Raw genomic sequence first — 7,225 nt, forward strand, 5'->3', positions numbered from 1 at the left:
ACCCGTTCCTGCAGGTGCCGTGCACACACTCGGCTTCCCCGGAGAGCAGGACTGCCAAGGCTGGGTCTGGAAGTGTTGCCCGCCTTACATCATGTTTCTCTCCCTCTGGAGGTAAACAGCACGAGGCAGAACCAACATCAGAGAGAAATACAGTAAATGCCAATGGTCCCACCAAGCACATTGAACATCCTGTGACACGTGTCCAGGGTAAGGGGTCTGATGCGACCCTGTGTCAGGCAGCGTGTGCAGAGACAGCAACTCTTGGGCGTCTCTGCTAAGAGCACACACGTATCAGACCCCGAAGTCAAGTTGGCAGAGCCCTATGTGGGGTTAAGGTGCCCACATGCCTGCCACAGGCCTGTCTTAGGTGCTCTAGTGCAGAGGTCCACAGGTCATGCAGTAAGATCCTACACTAGAAGCGGGGTGGTCCAGATAAGGGAAGGGCGCATGCCAGATGAGGGAGCAGGATGCAGGACTCAACGAGCTGCCTTACATGGGAACAGCTGGCAGTTTCAGGTAAGGGAATGTCATGACCACATTTTATTTTAGGAAGATACACTGGTCAGGTTATTCTAAGTTCATATGTGGTGAGAAATATCTCCTCCAAATCTCAGAGCAGGCAGGATGACAGGGAGTGTTGGAACATGCAAAACTTCTTCCAGAGGAGTGTCAGGACACTCTTTCAAAATCACTCTCCAAATTCTGTGTAGTTTTTCCTTCTTTTTTAGTATTTATCCCGCATCCTCCGTCGGCTGGACATCCTGTAATGCCCAGTGGCAGAGCAATTCCTGGGGAATTAACAGACTCCCTGGACATAGCGGTGGTGAGGAAGGAGAATGATAATATTGTCAAGGGTAGGAATTACTTTAACCTTTAACCTTCTTAATCCTCACAAGTGAGATCCAGATTCCATTTCAGGTCTGGAGAAATCTATCCATTCATTTTTTAACTATAACCAAAGGAGTCATTTCACTGTGCTTTAAGCCCAGCACATATTTAATAATGATGTCTTCTAAGAGTGAATGCTGCTCTGGGGAGAATCTTTCAGATTCAATTCAGATGCATTTCTGATGGAGATGACGTTGGCAGGATGATCTCGGTCCAGGTCTCTGATGGAGACGTGTGCTCAGATGCCAGGAAGCGATTACTGTTTACTCATCTGGAAGGCAGGACAATTTTAAAGTAATCTGAGGAAATCTTGCTTTTATGAGAAGATGAACTAATGTCAGTGTACACCGAAATAACGTCAGACAGTAAAACTAAAATATTAATGCAGAAACCAAACCAGCCCCTCAAAGGCTCAAGAAATCTCATACACTTTAAGATAAATCAGAGTTCGACTTTTGTATTCGGATGTAGCCAGAGGATGTGTTTCCAAGAGAGCACTTTGCTGCCCTGCCCGACTCACTACGTGCAGTCCAGGAATTGATTTTCTCATGTACCTGGTTCTCGCTCATTTATTTCTGGTCTCTTTATGTTGCAGGATGTTCTTCATCCCCCTCAGGAGTGTCACCAGCTTCCCCCACCATGTCCTTCTGAGACAGGAGGAAAGGGGGCGGGCACAACCGTTAAAAGAATGACATAGCCATTGAGGACACGACATAAATTGGTTAGAACCGATTAGGACCAAGATGGCAGAAGATTCGACTTCCAGTAGACCTTGAACCTCATTATACGCTCATTGCAATACATCAGCTAAATGACACACCCACGGGAGCCATGACAGTTCTGAGGTCGACCATAAAAGGCCAGAAAGTGGGCGGTGACCCAATTCCTGGAAATCTCTGCACCTTCCCCCAAATAGTTGGAATAATCCTCCCACATTACCTTATGAATGTACCCAGCCCATAAAAACCAAAACCCCGTATTTTGGGCCGCTCTCACTTTCTAAGACAGACTGCATTCTGTCTATGGAATGTGTCTCTCTCTAAATAAACCTGCTTTCTCTTTGCTATGGCTCACTCTTGAATCCTTTCCTGCATGAAGCCTAGGACCCTCACTTGGCAGCCCGTCCAAGGGACTCGCTCAAGACCTGGGACGTGACCCTCCTTTCGGGCCCCATTTTTCCTGCAGCAGTTTCACACAGTGGTTTATTTGCTTTTGTTTTTGCTTTAATACAGAAGGGAGGATGTACCCTGGTGTGTCTCAGTGGCTGTTGGGACCAGCCTCATCTGGGAGGAGAGGTGCTGAGGAAGCCGTTGAACAGGTGTGTCTGCTGGCGTAGAGCCAAGATATTTATGCAAATTATTAAAAGGTATGAGATGCTTATCATTTATAAGCTACCAAATGAATCCTTTAAATAAGCTCTTCAGCACACTGGAAAAAAGAAACGGCTCAAATGACAGCCAAGATTGAATAAACTCAACAAATTTTCTCCAAGTCAATCAACCAGAAGGAGAAAAATGCATTTCCTCTGATAGAATGGTAGGAGCCGGCTTATGACGGGCTGCTTCCTGCTTCAGAACGGTTTGCATCACGTTTGCAGAGAGGGCTTGGGGTCCTAAGAGATCGTCATTTCATACATTTCCTCAAACATGATTGTCTGATAACACCAGATACAATTAATCCATGTTCATGAATTTAAAGGGGTCCACAAGGAAATCTATTAGCTTCTGCGATTCTAAGCTGAAATGTACTTAAGATTTATGTATAGATGTAAACCGTAAAGCCCCACTATTTTACCCTAATGAGGCAAGAACATCTGCATTGTTGTGAAATCTAAATTATAGAACATGTGGTGAAGTTTGTTTGTTTGTTTGTTCATGAAAGAAAGTGTTTCCTAGGCAACTTGCTTTAATAAATACGTAAGAATGATTAAGAATGTATAAATGAAGGTGAATGAATATTTCTAAATTAAGGTACTCTAAATTATTTTACTAAATATTATACTACATAAACTCCCTTTGATCTTACCTGTTTTTTTATTCCTTGAGTACATTCCCTAGCTGTTACTATTGTTAGATAATACTTAAAACTCACCCCCAGATGAAACCATCCGAAATTGCCCTCTGGGGGGCTCTTGGTGAGAGGAGAGGGACTCCCCTGGTGGGTGGATTCGGTGCTAGACCATACCGTGTTATTGGGGAGCCCCACAATGGCCAGCTTCCCAGTTCCTCTGGCTCCCTCTTGGGCCCCCAACCCCCCAATCCAGTGTGGCTTCTGGTGGCAGGGAGACTTCCTGGTTGATCGGGGCTTCGGCTCCCATGGCTGTGAGCAGCGGTTGCCATGGCAAATCACCATTTTCTGTTGACCGAGATATCAGGTCACTTTCTACCTCAGGTTTCCATTTAACTTCATAAGAGAAATGGATGTCTATTCCAGTCAGGGCAAACTCCTTCCATTTCGTTCTGAGTTCCCTTCTTCCTTCTCCAAATGTAGGATGAAAGTTCCAAGGCCTTCGAGCCTCAAGGCGTCACAGCCTTCTGGTCCTCGGAGGACCAAACTGGCTCATCCCCCACTCTTTCCCCAGGTGTGTGGGTTAGGGCAGAGGCGACCTGACCCCACCTCTAGTTATGATGGATTTAGGCTGATAAGCTCTCACAGCTCAAGCAGTTCAGAAAGATTTACGCCTCACAACTGTTCTCCCTGTCATGAATCTCTAAAGCTTACTTTGGAATTCAAAAGCCACCAACTGGTGCCTTTATTCTTCTGCATTATCCTTCCCCTGAAGCTGTAAGCTTGAAATGCCTCAACCTCCATAGCTGTTTCCAATGCGGAAAAGGGCCAGGAGGGAAAATAAATTAGAGGTTGTGAGACACCTTTGTTAATACACTTATCTCACACTTAATTTGAGGACTTTTATTCCTGAAAACTCTGCCCTGAAGTGAAGAGCCAACAGGTGAAAAAAAAAAAAAAAAGGTTTCCATTGATTTCAGTGAGATAAATGATGATGTGGTCCAGCTCTACCCGAGACAGTCAAACACTTTTCCAAAAGGAAAAATAAATCAGTTGAACAAGAGCAAGCTTATATAAATAACAAACAACAACTCCAAAGTAAGGGCATACAAAGTTTGCCCATAAAACGTAATGTAATAAAAAATAATTATATATATTCTTTCTGCCCCATAATCTTCACTGTTTTTAAATTCTTTGGGGACTCATGGTTATCTTGCATTCAAACTGCGGTGAAATCAAAGTTATAATGCAAGAAAAACCACATTTAGGGCAAAATAAAGCCTCAACCTTAGGGTCCTCGGACACCTGTGGAAATAGGTAGGTAAGCCATGAACCCAAAGGTCTTCTGGGGGTGTCATCTTCATCCTCCCGCCCAGCTGCAGAGCAGAAATCCCAGACAGGAGATGGGAGATACCCCGATTATGTCACTAATGTTGGAAAGGATGTGGAGACAAGGGAACCCTCTTACACTTTGGTGGGAAGGTAAATTGGTGCAGTCACTATGGAAACAGTATTGAGGGTCCTTACAAAACTAAAAGTAGACCTACCATATGATCCAGCAATTCCAATCCTGGGTGTGTATCTGGAAAAAACAAAAACACTAATTCAGAAAGATACATGCACCCCAATGTTCATAGCAGCTCTATTTACAATAGCCAAGACATGGACACAAACCAAGTGCCCATCAACAGATGATTGGCTTAAGAAGATGTGGTACATATATACAATGGAATAGTACTCAGCTATAAAAAAATAATGAAATACTGCCATTTGTAGCAATGTGGGTGGACCTATGCTTAGTGAAGTAAGTTAGAGAAAGACAAATACCCTATGACATCACTTATACATGGAATCTAAAAAATAATACAAACGAATCTATATACAAACCAGAAACAGACTCACAGACATAGAAAACAAACCAGTGGTCACCAAAGGGGGACATGGGGGAGCAAATTAGGGGCACGGGTTTAACAGATTAAAAAATAAATAACAACCCAGATGCAGCTTCCAGGTGTGACGTGGGTAGGGTTTCCTCACCAGAACCCTAATCCGTGTCCTCCGAGTAGGCTCTGGATTGCCAGACCCTCTCCTAAAGCACCTTCCCAGTGCCGGGAGCCCAGCCACAGCAGCGCGGCCATCCGGCTTCTCATTCAGGTTCAGAGGGTCACGTCGCTCTCCAACCAAAGCTACACAGCGGCAGAGGCAGCAAGCCATGCTGTGAGCGGGCCTCGCATTAGAAGCTCTTCTTACGTGCTCGCTCCGGCAGCACGTATACTAAAGTTGGAACGATACAGAGAAGATTACCACGGCCCTGTGCAAGGATGACATGCGCACTCGTGAAGTGTTCCATGTCTTTTCATTTGTAGACACGTGGGTGGACCTAGAGAGTGTCATACAGAATGAAGTAAGTCCAAAAGAGGAAAGCAGATATCCTATAAGAACGCATAGAGGTGGAATCTAGAAAAATGGTATAGATTATCTTATTTGCAAGACAGACTTAGAGACACAGTTGTAGAGAACAAATGGATGGACACCAAGGGGGAAAGGGGTGGGGACGGAGGAATTGGGAGACTGGGATCGACACATACATTATTGATACTCTGCATAAAATAGACAACTGACAGGAACATACTGTAGAGTACAGGGAACTCTACCTAATACACTGTGGTGACCTAAATGGGAGGGAAGTCCAAAAGGAAGGGGATGTCTATGTGTGTATGGTTGATTCATTTTGTTGTGCAATGGAGGCTAACACGACATTGTAAAGCAATCAGACTCCACTAAAAAATTAAAAATAAATAACATCTATATTTAAAAAATCATATTTTTAATGCTGGTGAAAAAAAAAAGAAACCCTTCTTATTAACATCCTAGGAGTCATAATACCCCCTCTTCACACAGGAAGAGGCTGACACGTAACAAGCAACTTGCCTTGAGAGTCAGAGCCCCAAGCCCGCTGGTCTCGGTCTCAGAATGAGAACAGAGCATCTCAGCTCCATGACAGTGCACCACCTATGTGTCAGCAATTAAGGGATAAATCCACTTGTGGTTGAACTAGCTAATCTCGGAATAAAGACCTGCCAACATAATGAAGAACTTGGGCATTTCCAAGAAATTGGATTAACTCATCATAATACAGAGCTCGGCGTTTATGAGTGACTGTTTCAAAAACTTGAAAATGACCCAGACACAGACGTGGTCTCATTCAGCACAGCAAGGAGGAGGCTGGCACTGTCACCTTGTTTTACACGGTAGGAAGATGCCAGGGCAAAACCTCACTGGAAGCCTGACCACTGACTGAGTGAAAATGGGCTGGATACAGACCCTTTCACCTCTTTGCATATCTGATCGCGTTATTGCAAAGGAGCTCTTATAAATGGCAAACACATTTTTTAGAAAGCTACTTTTATATTATTCTGGAAATGTGATGGGTAACGAGTCCGCTTAGTTTCGGAAGACGCACCTTGCTGAGCGTGGAAAGCAGCAGGACCCTATGTGATTGCAAGGTTTGGTCGCCCTGATTCCAACAGCCTCACAGGATGAGATCCGAAAATAGATGATTGCTTTACAAATGCTGCCCATGAAAAGGTTCTGGAGGCTTGGAGCGAGCTGGGGTGTTGAGATTCATTCCAGGGAACAGGACAAGTCCAGGAGGAGGAGGCAACGGGATAAAATACTGTTTGCTGGTGATTCATGGCTTTGGAAATTTTAATGACGCAAATTTTAATTTCTCTTCAGAGACTCTGAATTTGTTTCTGGATAGAGGCTGAGCAAGGGGCGTATGAAGCTGGCTGCAGAGAGGAAAATGATGGATAGACTTGATTAAGCTCATTTTGATCTTTGCTAACCTCTAGGAAGTTCTGGGTAATGAACAGAACGTTTTCAGGGAAAGCGGTGAGGAGAGAGGGAGGGAGAGAGGGAGCACACTGTTCCCTCTGGGGGCCGAGTACTTCCTCTTTCATGAACGAACCCAAAGTTCTCCCCTCTCCCTGGCGTCTCTCTGGACGAGTGCGTAGTTAGTGCCCTCATTTCTGGGCACGGCAGACCGCACAGATGGTTTAGGTCTCATGTACATACTTCCTTGGATATTTTGTGTATTGAGTTACTTTTAATCTACCTTTTTCTTTAAAAAACAGAATATGAGCCCCTCCAGGGCAGGAGACGTGTCTTTGTCCTTGCCTTCTCCTGCGGGACCACATTGAAAGCACTGTTGCCTGGGTCCATGACTTGTGCAGGGCTGCACGGAGGCTCCCTGAGTGTCAGCCCTTCTTATAGCCCCATGGATGACCCTTACTCAGCATGGTAAGGATGGACGCTGTCGTTTTGATTT

The 7,225-nt window shown here is 44.8% G+C and overlaps 1 non-coding gene across 1 annotated transcript; it reads left to right on the forward strand.

Annotated features, from left to right (window-relative positions):
* Positions 1–5,145: 5,145 nt before the first annotated feature.
* On the forward strand, positions 5,146–5,251 carry LOC132518888 (U6 spliceosomal RNA). Its single transcript, XR_009540013.1, has one exon. It is a non-coding gene; the product is annotated as a U6 spliceosomal RNA (small nuclear RNA).
* The last annotated feature ends 1,974 nt before the right edge of the window (positions 5,252–7,225 follow it).

The sequence above is a fragment of the Lagenorhynchus albirostris genome, chromosome 3, assembly GCF_949774975.1.
Source record: "Lagenorhynchus albirostris chromosome 3, mLagAlb1.1, whole genome shotgun sequence".
Classification (NCBI taxonomy): Eukaryota; Metazoa; Chordata; class Mammalia; order Artiodactyla; family Delphinidae; genus Lagenorhynchus; species Lagenorhynchus albirostris.